Consider the following 18076-nt stretch of genomic DNA (forward strand, 5'->3'; position numbering starts at 1 on the left):
GCAATGTTAAAATTGCTAAAAGTTTAGTTTAACCTTCATGACAATCTATAGGTTAGTAGTGTTATTATTACGGCTTTATAGATGGTGCGATTGAAATGCAGAACATTGCTGAAATGTGTGACCACTGGGCTAGGGCTTTATCTAAGATTTGCATCCAGGATGAATTATGTAGTTTCTGTGTAAGTAATATGGCCTATTGCTTCTTACCTTGATATTTTTTGTCATCAAGAAAAAAATATATTCAGTCATAGCACTTAAAGCTCAGTAGAATGAAGGTGTAGATATTTAATCGTTTTTATAGCTTGTGACTAAATAAGAGAACATACATGCCTGAGCCTCATGGATCACATGATAATTGTTAAGATAATGTGCATCCGTGCTGGTGATGTCATTCATGGGCAACAGCACCTGCATGCCAAGCACAAGGTGCTGAGTGTGACTCCTACTATAAAAGGAAAAGAGGTAATGGGCGCCAGAAGGTTATAACCACTGTCCTTGAGCACAGTGACATGCAAAACAGTTCCTAGAAGAAACAGCAGAGGACCTTCTCTTCCCAGACACACCCACTGCATTCAGCCTTAAGAAAGCCAAAGAGCCGAAGAGGATCCCCCACACAACAACCTCATTTCATCTCTTCTTCTCTCAGTCAGTCTCTTCCCAACCCAGGCTGTGGTCATTCTCCTCCCCAGCTCTGGCTCTGAGTCATTTGTCCTCACGGAAATTCACATGGCTCCCTAAGGTTGATTTGAGGCCTCTTTCTATGGCATAGAGCTTTATTGTGGTCATCTCTGTGGTTGGAAGCTTGTTTTTACTGGAAGAATTTGCCTACAACAAAGCTCCAAATGTTGGATAGAATAGAGATGGAGACACTGATGTCAACACATGACAAATTAGATTTCTAACAATGCAAGAATCCTTGTGCTGTATAGATTTTAACATAATTATCAATACATTCCTTTCAGCTATTTTCCTATTTTAATTGCATACAGTTTATGTCTTTGTTTTATGTGGCTATTTCTATCAGAGGACAATGGAAGCAGCAAGATGAAAATGAAAGAATTATGCAAAGGAATCGAAGCCTTGCCAAATACAGAATTTGTAGTTTCTACTTTGTGCATGATTTATGCACAATTACATTTTTCAATGTAGTATCCTGCAGGCTCCTTCACTATATTGTCCTGGTTTGTCTTTCTGATGTTCATTTTTGGATGGAGAAAAATACACCTGTTTTATTTTCATTCTTCAAGCCAATAACCTTTTTTTTTTTTTTTAGGTATTTAGAATTTATTTGTTTTAGATTAAGCATGACTCAGTATTTCTTTCATCATTATTTGGCACGATGTTGAAGAACTTCCTCACCATTCTCAGCAGAATCCTGCTAATATATGCAAAGGTTGAAATCAGATTCATTTAAAAACTTACTTCTTTGTTTCAACAATGAATTTAGAATTTAGATGGTTTATTATTTACTTGCATCCACAGAAAACTGGTAAAATCTGGTTAAATAGGCTGTGCCACTGACTGCCATAGGAGACAAGATGATTTTTAAGGTACCAACAGTAAAGAACATGAACAATGCATCTCACCATGTAGACTAAATGCTGAGTGTGCAGCACAAACGAGAAGGTAAAGTCAATGTTGTGTGTTGAAGAGAGGGATGTTATCAGAAAAATCTTAAAACAACACATATGAATAGGTAAAGGGAAAATCAAAAACAAGAATGGCTTGTCACCAGGAACAAGGAACCCAAAATGAGCCTGAACTTCAGTACGAGGTTGGTGCAGAGATTTTTATGCTCATGGAAGAAGTTCAGTTCTAGAAGATTCAAAAAATACATGCTGACAACTTTTCACTAGCAGAATTCAAAAGGAGCTACCTGAAATAATCCTCAACTTGCCTCTCTACTGCAGTGCTGGTCCTAAAGGCACAGTATTTATGAATGGAGATCAGCTATCTTTGGCCACCAGACTGTGTATATGAAGGTGGCGTGTTTTCTCTGGCATTTTCATCAGATTATCCATTTCAGCCACCAAAGGTTACTTCTCATACCACAATCTATCACTGCAACATCAACAGTCAGGGAGTCACCTGTCTGGACATCCTTAAAGACAACTGGAGTCCTGCTTTGACTGTTTCAAAGGTTTTGCTGTCTATTTGTTCCCTTTTGACAGACTGCAACCATGCAGATCTTCTGGTTGGAAGCAGAGCCACTCAGTATTTGATCAAAGGAGCAGAACATGACAGGATAGCCAGACAGTGGACCAAGAGATACGCAACGTGGTTTATGCAATGTGTGCGCAGTGTGAAGGGGCAGGAGACGTCTTCTCCCTGTGAGGCAAATGTTTATAGCCCTTACAGTACAGACTTCTGTGTACATGTTATACTGATTCTACTCTCTGCTTTTATCTTTGGAGTCTGGGAGACTCCCCGAAAAGGTAAATGCTATCAAGAGTACAAATTTGCTGCTGTAGATTAGTTATGTTTAAAATGCCGACTTGCAAGTCTTGCTTCTTTGGGATATCAAAATGCATTTGTAGGGCCCCTGAGATAGCTCAGTGGACTAAAGTGCCTGCTTAGGCAAGCTTAGGCAAGTGCAGGGACTTGCAGTTCCATCCCTGGCACCATATGCCACACCAGCCCCACACCCAGGGTGGGCTGAGCTGGCCAGAGTCTCAGCGTGTGCCACAAACCTGTAATCCCAGCACTGGGGAAGCTGAAACAGGAGGAACCCTATGAGTCCAAGCTGCATAGTCAGACCCTGTAACAACCAAGTGCATTAAACAAGTATTTCGTGATGTACTAAGGATATTGGTCTTGAGGTCTACCAAATACGGTAGTGCATCTTAGCTGAGTTCATTACCTGTGTGAAGTTATAAAAGTAGCTGAAGCAGACTAGGAATTATGTCATTTGTATTAAACTCAGATCTATTTCTGAGTATGTAGTCATGCTGTTGTGAAAATGTTTTACCTTTGTCAGTAAATTCATTTTAATGAGAAAAAATGAAACAGTTTCAAAACAGGGTAGTATGACAGTTACAATAATGAATACATTGCATATTGTTGTCTTCATAGTAGTTATTCAGAGTACAAGATGTAGACATGATATCTTGTCTAAACAATATTAGTAGAAACCCTCTCAATGAACTAAGACAAAGTAGCTATATATCTATCCTTACTATCTTTTGTATACATATATATTTTTTTCCTCTCTTCTTTTTTTTTTTTTTACAACAAAATGTTCTTTGATTTATACCTTTACAAAGTTAGTAACATGTGACACAATGTTTCCCATCAACTAATAGCTGACTTTAACCACACAGAATGTTTATCTCAGGACTGAGGTAGCTTGTCTGCTTTAGGCACTGAGGTCTAGTCCTGTCTACACACATTTGATCAATTTCCTAGCTTGAATGGCCCCCAAACTATTTACGTGTTTTGTTTTGCTTTGTCAGAGATGAGTGTTCCATTGCAGTTAGAGAAGCTGTATTTGGAGAAGTCTTTAAAGGACTGTTTCATACTTCATGCTAGTCTGAGGATTGTAGATACTTGAATTCAGAAAAATAACCCAAGATTGACTATTAGTGCATAATAGTACTGAATTATCAGCACATTTGACAATTGTCAGAAGTTGAGCATGTTACAGCTCAGCATATTAATATAGCTTTTTTTTGTACCTTGTGGTAACACTTTTTTGCTGGATGGTTAAGACCAAGTTAAAGCAAGACATATAAATGAAAATGTAAATTTTGCTACCTGCCTTTGTCAGTTTTTAATGAGAGGATTTCCTTTTATCCTTTGTAGCTCCGAGAGCACTGATGTATTATCTCAAACACAATAAACATGCTTCTGAAGGGAAAAAAAAAATGCTGCCAAACTGGCAAGAGATCTGGAAGCCCCATTCCCATAAATTTTGCTGCCTAAGTTGTAAGAGGGAGTTGAGATCTATAAATGAAGCAAATGTGTTTAGAACAGGAACTCATCACCAGGGTTAACTGAATAGTCCTTTGGAGAAGGATCATGCTAAACTATAACATGCTTCTATAAAGACCTTGTGTCCATTCCAGTCTTGGAATTGAGAAGTCTTAAAAAATTAAACTTATTATAACTAAGTGAAAATTTTCTATAATTTACCTTATTGAAGTTCTAACTGATAAGTAGACAAGTGTTATCCTTACAAATAAGCAGCCAGCCCTATTCTGCATCAACATGTGCTGTTGTCGAGTGCCTCCATGTCCCACCGCCTACTCACAATACCTGTTACATGCCTTGTCCTCCAGCACAGGTGCCTTTCTGTGGTGATGGTTAATTGATCTGCATTTAAAGAGCTGATATGCAGCACTACAGAGGCAACGTGGAGTACAAACCATATCTTTGTTCAGGGTGCGATTAACTGGCACAGAGCAGATTGATAAAAAGATGAAACTTTATCAACCTTTTCTTTTCAAGGTTTTCCTCCAGCCCTTTGTCTGATGTTGAGTGGGATGTTTTCTCTAAAATTATATGTATGAAAGAGAATAGTTAGGATCTCACATAAGATAAAACACTAAGACTCTAACAAAAACAGAGAAATATCGTTAAGGAATGGGTGGATGGCCAAGTAACAAGTTTACATCACGAGTCATCACCATTTTCAGGCAGGAGTTCAGTGTCAGAGCAGGACTTTTTTGCAGAATGTGATTACTAAAATTTCATTTTAATAAAATAGCACCCAAACTGCCTGTGTTTGTGTTATATTTACCATCACGCAAGAGCAAAGAAAATAGTAGGGAAAAATGGAAAGAAATAATTGCAATGATCATTCAAAGAGATTTAAACAATAATTTTTAATATTCGTTAACCTAGTTACTACTTTTAGTGCTTTTCATTATTTTCTGTATGTCCAGATTTCTGTCTGGTATTGTTTTCTCTTTGCCTGAGGGAATTTCTTTAATATTTTTTGAAGTACAGGTCTAATGAGAATAAATTATTCCAGCTTTTACATATCTGAAATAGTTTCTATTATACATCTATTTGGAAAGTTATTTGCACTCAGCATCTTATTACAGACTGGCAATTTTTCACTTTATTATTTAGGTACTGCTCTGCTGAGTTTTAGCTTGAGGTCCTTCTAAGTAGAAGTTTGCTGGACTGGGGACGTAGCTCGGTGGACACAGTGCCTTCCTGGAAAGCATGAGACCCTGAGTTCGACTCCCAGTACCAAGAAAAGAAAAACAGTTTGCTATGTTCATTATCCTTATTTTGTTCATTAATACATAATATAAGGATATTGCATAAAGTAGATAGATAGATAGATAGATAGATAGATAGATAGATAGACAGACAGACAGACAGACAGACAGACAGACAGACCGACAGATATCATGTACACTCTTGACTTTTTCAAATGTTTTCTCTTTCTTTTTGGTTTTAAGCCATTTGGTTGTCTTTGTTGTATCTATTGTCACATTTCTTTTGCTTGGGGTTTGTTGACTTTCTTGGACTTATGATTTTAGCACTTCATTATGTTTGAAAAATTTAAAAAATTGCTTCCTCAAATATTTTCTGATTTTTATCATCTATCCTTTTACTTACAGGTAGTAATTGTATGTAAATCAAACCATCTGAAGGGGCCAGGGAGATGGCTGCACAGAATAAGCATTTCCCTGGCAAGCCCAAGGGCCTGAAGTCAATCCTTGGTTATGCCAAAAATAAGCAAACAAGCAAACAAACAAGCAACAAAAAAAAAAAGAAAGAAAAACCAACAACTAAGAAAACCACCTGAAGTTGTTTCACAGTTAATTTCAAAATGAGTTTTGCTCATTTTTAAATCTTTATGTATTGCGTATGGATTTTGTTGTCCTATCTTTAATGTTCTAGTTTTATCTGCAACATTGTATCTGCAAAAAATTTGATTGGTGTACTTTTCACACACTATCATTTTCGATTCCAGAAACCCTTTCTAGAACTTTTTGTGTATTTCATGTCTTTGCCTTGGGTGTTTCCTTCCCCTAGCTTCTTGGACATAGGGAATCCCACTCAAAAATGTTTGTATCGTCATTGAGTCAGTCTTAATTGATGCATTTTTCTAGCTACTAAGGTTTCTATTTTCTTGTTTCTTGTGCTAATAATTTTTTGACGCCCAACCTTATTAATTTATCTCAGTGGGTCCTGGATATTTTTGCATTTTTATCTTGCATTGGTCTATGTTGCGCTCTTTAGGGATGTTTGGGGAAGGAGATTATTTGGAAACTCATCTTTTAGGCCCTCCTTTTAAACACGGGTTGTGAAACATAGCCTTTATGCATTTATCTTATAGGCTGGTTTTTCTTCACTACTGAGGCGAAGGGTTGCTCATTATGCTACCACTGTACAATAAATTTGTCAGATTCTCTCCTTGGGCCATTTGTAATACAAATGCTCTACTATCCTGTGACCATTGTGAGAATTGCTTGCTCTAATCCTTTCTAATGTCCCTTTGACAAAATCAGTTAGATTCCTCACACATATGATGTACTATGTTAGGCAGCCAACAACCTGGTGGATACGCTGAGCAGAACCTCTGGTTTTCTCTGGCATCTTCCTCCTCCCTCATACTCTGTTATGTGAAGCCCACCATCTGCGCCTGCCCCACACTCAGTACTTTCAACTCAGAACTTCATTGCTTCCTGTACTCTCACTGAATATGAATCTGGAAATTCAACCAGCAAGTAGGCTGGGACAGGTAGAGGCCTTATTTCATTTCTTTCCTATTCTTCATGTTTCTCTATTTTGCCTGTCATCCAATATCTTAAAATCAGAGTTCTCTTATACTTTGTGTGAACTTTTAGCTGTTTTACGCAAGAGGGTAAATTTGCTTGTTTCTTGTCACTCCATCTTGAAGATTGATACATATATAGAGAGAGATATACATAGATACGTTTGCATTTTAAAAAAATATTGCGACTGTTTCAAAACACAAATTTTAAAACTTGTGATTTCTAATTAATTTCAATTATACAGAACTATAGCTCTTTTAATTGGGAGATAATTTTAATATTTGAAATAACAATATTGTAATTATTTTTCTATGCACATAATTGTTAACTGGCTCAATATTTTTCTTATGAGATTTTTTTTCCCAAAAGTGTGATTTCTAGAACAAAATATGCAGCTTTTATGTTTTGTTATTTTGATATGGGTTTTGTTATGTAGCTCAGCCAGGCCTCAAATTAAGGTGGTCCTGCTTCCTCAGGTTCCCAAGTGCTGGGATTATAGGAGTGCTCAGTCTGCGCCAGTCAAATGAAGGGCTTTTCAAACATATTGCTGACTTAATCAAAGTGATTAATTTTTAGCTTATGAAGAATGAATAAAATAGTCACATTTGTGCTTGAGAATGAAGAAACATAGCTATTAAACAGTGTTGAGAGTTGAGAGGTAGGATAGCCAGCCTCAAGATTTTAGTTAAGAAACAAAATACCCTAAGAAATGTTTTCATCAAAACATGAATTGAGATGCTGCCTGAGAATCTAGAAATGAGGGAGGAAGCCTTTTGTAAATGTTTCTAAAGTAAAATCCACAGGACATAAAATAAATTAGATATTGGAGATATTTATATAATTTTACTATGAACTAAAATAAGAAAGAGTTAAGGTAATTTCTAAGTTCTAAATATACAGAAGTTACAGTCTTTAATCAATTAAGTTTTATTGGGCTTAAGGTATGTAAGAACTGCTTATGTGATAATAAGGTAGTGATGTTAATGTGAAGTCAGAGTTTAGGCAAAATATCTGACCTTGGGATATAATTAAGATCCATATGATATGTAAAAATATATAACAGAAGGAAACAAAGATCAGGAACATAAAAATGATCATTCTAAGGTAGTATGTAGAGTGAGAAGAGTGAAGGCAAAGAAGAACTTGTGTCCTGCATCTGTTTTTCATATGATTAGAATACAAGTATGGTGAAAGAATATGTCTCAAGGGAAAATTAAAACTACAAAAAGACAGAATCATATTGAAAAAAATCTAACGGAGCAAATAATTGGCAAAGAAATAGTTCCATCAAAGAAAATATTGCTCCAGAGCAATAAGGACTAATAGATTTGGATTGGCTACTATCTTACTAAACATAGAATTGTATTATTTTGAAGCTCTCCTGATTATAGAAGTATCTAACAACAATATCTGTGAAATTAACACATTGAAGAGCAGAGATTTATACAGGACATGAGGTGAAATACAAAGGAGTAAGAAGTTGTATGCTTACCAGGTCCTACCACCCAATGTGCAATTGTTGATCACAATAAACTATGATCAAATGGGTTCTTGCCAGAAAGGACATAGCATTAAAATTGATAAGAAAACATAGATTTAGCAGAAAACATGGACATTTAGATTAGAATGGGTGGTAAAACTTAATTTCATTGTGACAATCCCTGCTTACTTTTGAAATTTTAACTCGGAAAATCTGTAGGTACAAATGGATGCAATTAGATCAACTTAAAGTTGTAGAGTCTGAAATATATAGCATTAGATTAAATACAGGTAGTATTTTTTGACTCTTATGAAAAGATAAATAAGTCCATGATGAAGGGGTAATTGGGGAGAAGAGAGAAGAAAATTGATCTCAATAATTCTAACACTTATTTCCTACAACCCACAGAAAGAAGTAAATTTATCAGTTCCAATGTCCCTTTTTTTTCTACTTTTCTCTACCTTAACAAAAACTGTATTACAGGAATGTTTTTAAAAGAAGAAAAGATCATAAGTGGGAATAAACATACATCACAAAGGTCTCAGCTATGATCATCTAACCTTCTGAAGTTTAATTTTGTAAGCCATGAAGGTAATGTTTTGAAACATATAAGTAAATTTTATTCACTATTTTAGACGTGTCATTATGAAATATGCATTCTGGCAAAGTTATACACACATGCCTGAACCCCGGGAGTTTCCTTGTGAGGAATCCTAGTCCCAAGATGTCCAAAGAAATTAATAATTAGCTACAGAGAGCCAGAATCTCAGATCAGCCACCTGCTTTCCCTTCCTAACTCATTTGACTCTTTTGTTTAAATACACACACACACACACACACACACACACACACACACACACTATGTGTCTTCTATCTGCAACATAACAATCACTTCCAAAGCAATGAGCATTTCCTCCTAATGCTTCAGCATGGGAATAATCAGAGCAGATATGAATTTTTGAAGAAGAAGAAAGAAAAGAGAAAAAAAAAATATATATATATATATATATCCAGCAATTTCAGAGAGAGAAAAATAGCAATAGTGAGACCTCATAGATAAGGCTTCTTTTTCAAATGTTAATATTTGAAGACTAAACTTCATATTTTAAGCCCTTTCTCCCATTATCATACATTGAGTGCTTACAGCTTAATGCCAGTTCACTCTGACCTTTCTGAAGTCTTAAACCTCTCTTTCTCTCTGTCACTGTGAAAAAGGATTGAATCAGATTATTCAAGTTGACATTGCAATGGAGTTCAACTGTATGGCATACACTACTGAAAAACATTAAACCTTTCTTGTCTCTACCAAGTGCTACCACAGCACATAGTAGATGCCCTTCCCAGAGATACCTATATGATAGGATGTCGTGAGAGGCATTTCCTCTAATGTCAAGGGAGAATGCTGCATGGAAAGGATGTCATGGGTGCTATTTGGAGGCTTAGGTACAAGTACGTGGAGTGAGAGCCACTTTATGTGTCTTGGCTATCATCCCTCCATGGAACCACCTAGTACCTTACTGGCAGACAAGTGAGTCTTTATGCTAGATGATTTCAGAAACACAGGAAGCAGTAACATTCCCACCTATTCCCTTAGAGAGACCTGATGTGCCCCTGCCAGTCTATAAAAACAGTACTGAAACTAAAAAATGATGCATAAAATACAAACATAGTGGGCAAGGATAAATACTGAATCCATCCTTATTATATCTATATCTGCATAAGGCAGAGCTAGCACTGCTTTTCGAAAAGAAAAATACACTGTTGGCTATGTACCAATAAGAAAAGAGCAAAAGTAAGCAGGGGTGGGGAGAAATAAGAGTACACTTTCACAGTTCAAACTTGAACTCTTTAAATAAACATTCTGTTGGTTCGTATCACTCATTGTCCAAACTATACATGTGAGACTTAAGAGGCACTGACTCCAAGGAATAAAGAGTACTGGAGAATCAAATAGAGTCCTTTGGGTGTGGATGGGCCATTGTAGCCAATTGCCTCTGAGCCCCACTGGCAGTATGTGTTATTCTAGAGTAAATTTACTATGTTGAATCAAGAGGAAATCCCTTTAACAAAACAAAATAAGTTATATAAACCAGGATGATGCTGCTGAAGAGGAAAAGTGCTAACTTAGCATGCTTTCCTCTCCTTGCCTTTTCTACTTCTTCACTGAAGACTATGCAGAGGCTGTGGCCATAAAATTAGTCAGATGTGTAAGGCCTTAGCTCTATGACCCGGAGATCACAGCACAATAACTTTATAAAGCATCCAAGTTTCTTTGGTTGAGTTGTATCTCCAGAATCATTGAGGCCCAAGCTAATTTTATTATTGTGCCAGATCTATGTTGCTGTGGCATCGTAAGTCATACCATACCAGCTGGCTTTTAATCTACCTCATCCCAGTTGTAGATTGGTGACTAGATTGAGCACATTTAGCCTTTTTCTTACAAACCAAAAAAGCCCAAAAGTGATGAACCAGGAATAATCATAGTTTGGTTTATTCTTCAGTAAAAGACCTTAGCTGTGAGCTTGGTTGCCAAGTAAAGGCCACATAAGGTACGTACATGAATAAGTCCACTCATCATTTCACTGCTTGGAAAATACCAGTAGCTAAAGTGTTGGCATCTGTTTCACAAACACTTATGGAAATCAGTGTAGATAAATCCCGTATGATTGAAATGCTTAGTGCACTTATTTTTCTCTGTGCATGACATTGAATTAATATATAAAGAATCCCATGATAAACCAGTGACACTGGTTTAAGATTGTGTCCCCCAGAGCTCAGCCAAATAGACAGTGTATCTTGTATTTTCAAATGGCAAAGAGGGTGCAAGGCAAAATCTGGCAATGATTAAAACACTGGCTGTACAGAAGCACACACTATTCTGTTTCCAACTCAGACAACTTTTGTAAGCTCTCATCACACTGCTTTCTAATATTCTCAAAGAAGATCAATGTATCTACCCTATTGATTTGCCATGAAACTTAAAATAAGTAATGTATATGAAAAAACCTCAAATATGCTGTACACAGAAAGGACTTAGCAGATTTATTATTCAACTTCATATTGCAAAGGGAAGCTTAGACTGTAAAATGCTAAACTGTAGAAGCTCTTTAAACATGAATTTAATCTCTCCTCCCTGAAGCCCAGACACACACACACACACACACACACACACACACACACACACACACGGAGAAGGAACATATTTGGACATAAATCAGAAACAAGAGAATCCAATGGTATCTGTGTCTACATTACCTCCTCTGTGTTTTGATTATTTGTAACCAGGCTGATGACGGAGACCTTGATGAATATTTGTTTGTGGCCCCTGATGGGCACACTTTTCTAGAACAATCAACAGATGAAACACTATGTTCTTAAAGTCTAGCAACAACTATGACACTTTCTAACCACTTACAAATTAGCTCTGGTTTCCTGCCAGTGTTTTTTCTGGTACATTGGATGAAGATTTGATTACTCGCTGGCAAGTGCACTGACTTGATGTGTGATCCCTGAGGTTTTAATCGTTTCGATCACATTTTTGTCTCACTGAAAAGTGCCATTGCTGGCAATCACTCCTTCCTTCATTTCTGCCAACTGGCTCGGCCCTGCTATATTTCTTTCTTTCATTATTCCCCAGTCTAGGTTCCCATAACACAGCTCAAAAGAAAAAAGTCTTAGCCCCTTGACTACATCCGGCCTTTGGCAATGAGGAAGATACTCCCTGGAACAAGACAGTCCTTTGAAGTTTACGGTAACATAACCACAACAATTAATTACACTTCTTTACTAATATCGTGCATATTTACTGAGCTTCCTACCCTCTTTCTGGTGAGCACAAAAATATATGACATTTGTATTCATCCAGGCTATTGTTGCTCCTTTTGATTCAAAGGTTGCTGTATTTGCCCATCTAACGAGTTTTTATCACATGCTTAATATGTGTCAAGTATAGTCTCAAGTACTGGGAATACAATGATGAACCAAAATAAACACGATCCTTGATGTCACTGAACATTTGTTCTAATAAAAGAGAAAAATATCGTTGACCACACAAGCCAATTTAGCTACAACAGTGATAAAGTTTGAAAATTGAAGTGTGTGAGTCCACAAACAATAGAAGCATGTGACCCCAGTGAGGAGGTTTAGGATTATCTTCCTGAGGAAATAGCCACTCTGCAGTTATGAAGAATAATGACTGAAGACAGGAAAAACAATTCATGTTGGAAGCAGAGAATATGTTAGCATTAAAATGGGAAAGGGTTTTGAGCATGGAGTCTGAAAGGAGCTAAAACCAGAGCGACTAAAATAGGGGGAGGAAGGGAGAGATGAGCCCATGGATAGCAGTTGAAGAGGTGGACAGGAATTAGCACATATCAGGTCTTAAAGTCAGTTAAGAAACACCAAGTAGAGCTTAAAACTGATACAATTTTTATCATTTTTTAAACTAAAGACGTGTATCTTTCAGATTTTTAAAAATAATACTGCTTATAACATAGAGGAAAAAGTGTGACTGGGTTAAAGTAAAGATAAAGATAGAACAGTGAAGTGGCTAATATAAAATAGTAGCATAAAAAGATAGCAGCTTAGAAGAAGTGAAATAGATATGAAAAGAAATGCATTAAATTAAAGGGCATTTAGACAGTTATCTGAAAAAGACTTGGCATCAAGGTCAGGGTTCCTTTTATTTTCCACACTGAATGAATTGCATGGATGGTGGTGTCATTTACAGCAATAAGAAACCAAGTAAGATGATTATGTCAGGCTGAGTTTTAACCAGATCTTCAAAATGTCTTAGAAATATTTAGAATGAGATGTTCCTTAAGCAGATGGCTAAAAGCAACTGAAGATCAAACATATCACACCTGGAAATATATATTTTTGAGTTAACCACTTATAACTGGTAGTTCTGGTAGTAGAAATGGACGAACTTGCTGAGTGAGGAAGTTAGAACAATAAGGGAACAGGAAAAGGACTCAGTTTTTAGCGTTTCAAATTTTTGTGTACCACTAATGCCCATCTTTCCTTTAAACTGTGGGTCATATATCCAGGTTGTCCTAATCCTATATAGAGAAGGAGACCAGTAAATGTTTAAAAGCTACATAAGAATGTAGATGACTGCAATAGACATTATGCGACTACTGTTACTCTTTTCATAGATTTTTTTGATGCAACTGAAACAGACAATTAGCTCTTGACTTTATCTGAAAACAAAGGTCCACCTAATCATGTGGTAATGCTTTTATATTTTTTACATGTAGATAGAACTTAAGAAAATTATTCAAAATATAACTCAACTTCTCTTACACAAGGACTTCAATGACATGTTTTTCATGCAGATTTCATTTGCACTTCATTCAGAACGCTTCTGATAAGGTAAAGCTCCCTGCTCTCTAATAATCAGGTCATTCTCCCCCTCAAGCTAAATGACCAATATTCTTTTGAAAATGTAAACATCATTTCTTTGGCTGAGAACCTCTCTCCTGTTTTTGCCTTTGGGTGTTTGTTTCTGTCACATGTACAGATTTCCCAGCACCACACTATCTTCAGTGCCCTGAAAGAACCTTCATTATGCAGCTCATTCTTCTCTGCCCTTTTCTAGGTTCTGTCTCTTCTCTGCATCCACTCACATCTCCACTGAGTATTCCTTGAACCCAGATGGGAATTCTCATTACTGCTGTAAAGGTGAGCTCTTTCCCCACACTAAGAAACAGACACCAGGTTATAAAGATAATCTTGTGAGTCATGTGTGAATGAAAAGCATTTTGAGAAAATGTGAAAGTAGGCAATTAAATATCTTTACACAAAGAAATATAATTAACAAAATGAAAGAAATGGGAATTGAAGTTCAACACTTCCTTTCTGTCTTACTTTTAAATACACTAGTCAGTAACTTCCGATTTTCCCTTACCTTTCTCAGCCATTAAAAAACTATACACTTGAGGTTCTTATAGGTAAATGGATACAAGCAGATAACATATTCATAAGTGAAATAAATCAGACTCAAAAGTGCAAGCTTCAGATTGGCTCTGTAGTATAAAATTCTGAAGGAGTAAACAAAATCTGAAAAGTACAACAGATTCTATGAAAGGGAAAGAAACTATTCAAAGGGAATGAAGGAAAGGAGAAAAGAAAGAAAAAAGAAGAAAGAATATATATATATCACCTTGGTTAGTTGTTGATTCTACTGATTTCTGCTGGTCCATTGAAAGGAGTAGTTAGTAATTTTCTGACCATTTTAATTTTCCATAATTCTTTTGATCAATTTTAAAGGCTTATACATATTAATCTGAAAAACTAATTTGCAGACAATAATATGCACTATAACAACAATTGTTGAATTTCTATCATTTTTGACTAGTGAAATTCTATTCATTTCTATTTTTACTAGGTTTTTATTTTTGTATTAACTTTATAAAGACTATAATAATACAAATAGATTTTTATGCTTTTTACATTGGTAGCTATACTGTCAATAGATTTCTTATTGTATTTCTTAGTTTCCTTGAACATTTATACATATTTATCTCATATCATATGAATATCTCTTCTCTCCTTCCAGTTTTAAATGTCTTCATTCAAATATTATCTGATGCAAACACTAAGAATGGATGATCAAGTCTTCCAAGTAATTTATAATTAATTATATTTGAGAAGAAAAAAAACAAACTTAACCTAATATTTCAAGTTTAGAATTCTATACCCACATTTTGGATAGGCTATACCTTGATGCTTATCAACTCAAACATTATTGACTGACATTCATATATGTCCAAGTGATATACAGGGCAGGGAAAAGGAAGGAAGAAACATGGATGTGGGCAGAAGTAATTAGGATAGAAGAGAGATTGTCTTGTAAGAGTAAGTTGTGCTCATTGTAAGTCTGTGTCAATTTGTGCTTATGAGAAAACAAACTTAATGCAAGATATAGGAATATATAAGAATGTATACAATTGGCTTAGGATGGCTTCTCACAGAGTCTGGGGTGGAAAAGTACAAAAAGTCTATCTGTGAGCTGGAGATGTGTAGGCTTTAGTTGAATATCTGAAGCTCATTGCAGTGTACTGTGTCATCCCATGTCAGAAGATCAAAGGGTCTGCAATGAGAGGCTGATGGGACTGTGCTGGGAGCCAAGAGATGACATCCATAGTGAAGGTGAGGACTGGAGATTCCCTGAAGAAACAGAAGTGCCCTGTCCTTCTTCGCTTCCACCTGTGCCTTCACCTGCAAGCTCATTGGCTGTTGACACTCAAACCCAAGTGGACCTTCTGTCTTCATAAACCCCCTCAGCCACATGTAATTCTTTATACTGATCTAATTGATTTGAGCATTTCTTTTTTAAATTGACACAATCATTTGTCACAAAATGCTTTACTTTTACTAGAGCACTTACTATTTTGGAGTTAGATTAGAAAGATGATATACAATGACACAGAGAATGGTAAGAAAGCGCAGTGTCCAAGTCTGTACATAATAGGAAATTAGGACTACTTTGCTCAGGACAGGGAAATGACATTGCAAAGCTGGTTTAGGACCCAACATGCAGGGCCCACAAGTCCACTCAAAGAGCAGACCCTTTTCCCTGAGATGTCTACAGCAGTTAACACTTACAGTTGCTACTAGCAAATCTCTGTCTCCCAGAAGTGCCAGGTTTTGATGGCACAATATATAACTTTTCTACATGTAAAGAGCTGCGGCAGTGAGAGGTAGATCAATGCTGTCTACAGGGCGTCTTACACGATATAACTACTAAGGAAATATCTGCAGAAACTCTGAAATAAAGGGTCCATATATGTTGTGACAACTGTATTGGTGCTGTTTACCCATTTTGAACATAAAATACATATTTGTAAGTCCTGTATTGTAGAATATTATTTAAACTTTTTAGCAACTTTGACCACAGGAGTCTTTTCGTTGTAAAATACAAATTAATGTAGCATAACATGTCCTGGAAAAGTTTGTCTGTTGATTAGTAATATGCTTTAAGATTAAAGTTATGCTACAGAGAGATTAATCCTTAGGAAGTAGGATTAGTAGGTGACAAAGAATGTAGATAACCAAATAAATTATTTTTGTGATTTTTTATTCATGCTACACCTTAACCCAGTATGTTAGATTGCATTTTTCTACAACAGATACAATCATATCAGACATCAGGTACAGTATTCCAGATGATTTCCAGTCCTTTGTCAAGAGGCGGACATGCATCTTTGTCTTGAAACTCAGTTACTCCTGTGGCTGCCTCAATCAATAGGATGATACAGAAGTCAAACTCAGTTTAGGCCGTAAGATAGCTTCTGCCTGACTCTCTCTGGATGTGAGATTTTGGAGACGCCCTCTGTCTGCTCTGCTGGCGTGAACACAGTCATACTCAGAGGAAGTGGGGGAGCTGCAAAGGTTCTTCCATCTGCTTCCCAGTCCAGATGCCAAATACATGAGTAAGACACGATCTGGCTACAAATCTAGCTACAGCCACTGTCTGTCTAAAACTGCATGAGGCACCCCGAAGAGCTTCTTAAGGTCTCAGTCATTCCCTCCCCCAAACAGGGCAAACAGGAAATGAAAATGGTAAGTAAATATTTTTAATTACTCCCAAATATTTGGTGTGATTAGTCTACAGTGTTTAGCTCCATAAAACATGCAGGTATAAGTAAAACACTAATATATTGTTGGTAGAAATGTGGACTAGTACAGCCTTGTGGAAATCAGTCAGAGAAAACTAAAACTAGGAATTCTATTCAATCCAGGTATTTCACTTCCAAGTACCTCCCACAAGAGCTAAAGTCATCATATTATAGTGATTCATGCATACCATTATGTATAGCAGCACAATTTGTGACAGCTACGTTTTGGAAGAGGCCTATAAATCTGTTAAACAGATGCACCTTCAGATCATCACTTTAAGTGAAACAAATAAGACACACAAGTTTAAATATCAGTAACATGAGAAACCCAAAATTTTGAAGAGTAGAACAAAGGGTAAAAGATCTTTGCTGAATGGACAGGTGACCAAAAGATTGAGTGGGAAAGAGGAAAGGGATACAAAAGAATTAAGTAGTGATATGTACACATACCAACTGCCATGTTAGAAATGTGGTCTTTAGGCTGGCCTGATAGCTTAGCGAACTAAAGCGCCTGCTTAGGCAGAGCACAGCAGGTAGGGTTCATTCCAGCCTGCTGTGCCAGCCTTGCCTGTGGGCTGCACTGAGACTGCAGTTGAGACTGGGTGTCATGGTACGTGCTTGTAACCCCAGCGCTTGGGAGGTTGAAAACAGGAGAATCACTACGAGTATGCTATATCTAGTGAGAACCTGTAGACCCTGTACTAAATACAAAAAAAAAAAAAAAAAAAAAAAGAAAGAAAGAAAAGAAAAAAAAAAGAAGAAAAGACATGTGGTCATTATGTAACACAGACCTATGAAAAAGAAAATAGAAAATTAGAAAGTGAATAAATACAAGTTAAGAAAATTAAAAAATGGTAGGAAAGATTCAAACAGGAAAGAAAAAGGACAGAAGATAAAATGAAGATAAATGTGATATCGCATGATCATGATATATTGTCCCTGAATTTGCTCTAGTTTTCCACCAAAGCCATCTTAATGGGCACTGTCAGCTCTGAATGAGGGAATGGGACTAGTTTTTTGGAAATAGTTGTCCCTTACAAGGGCAATAGAAGAACGAGGTTAGTGAACAAAGAACAGGCAGGGTTAGTCAAAATTTATGGCAAACAGGGAAGAGTGAAGGTGTGAAGCAAATGTAACAAAGCAATCAAATAACAGTGGATGTGACAAACACTGTTATCATCAACAGTAAAAGTTATGAAGGAAAAAGTTTTAAATGGCATTTATTCTAAAATTTATTTATT

At 36.5% G+C, this 18076-nt stretch overlaps 1 pseudogene; it reads left to right on the plus strand.

The window, feature by feature from the left end:
- The window catches only part of LOC101586822, a 138947-nt pseudogene that overhangs the window by 3236 nt on the left and 117635 nt on the right, over window positions 1-18076 (plus strand).

This window comes from Octodon degus, unplaced genomic scaffold (genome assembly GCF_000260255.1).
Source record: "Octodon degus isolate 3935 unplaced genomic scaffold, OctDeg1.0 scaffold00003, whole genome shotgun sequence".
NCBI classification, from domain to species: Eukaryota; Metazoa; Chordata; class Mammalia; order Rodentia; family Octodontidae; genus Octodon; species Octodon degus.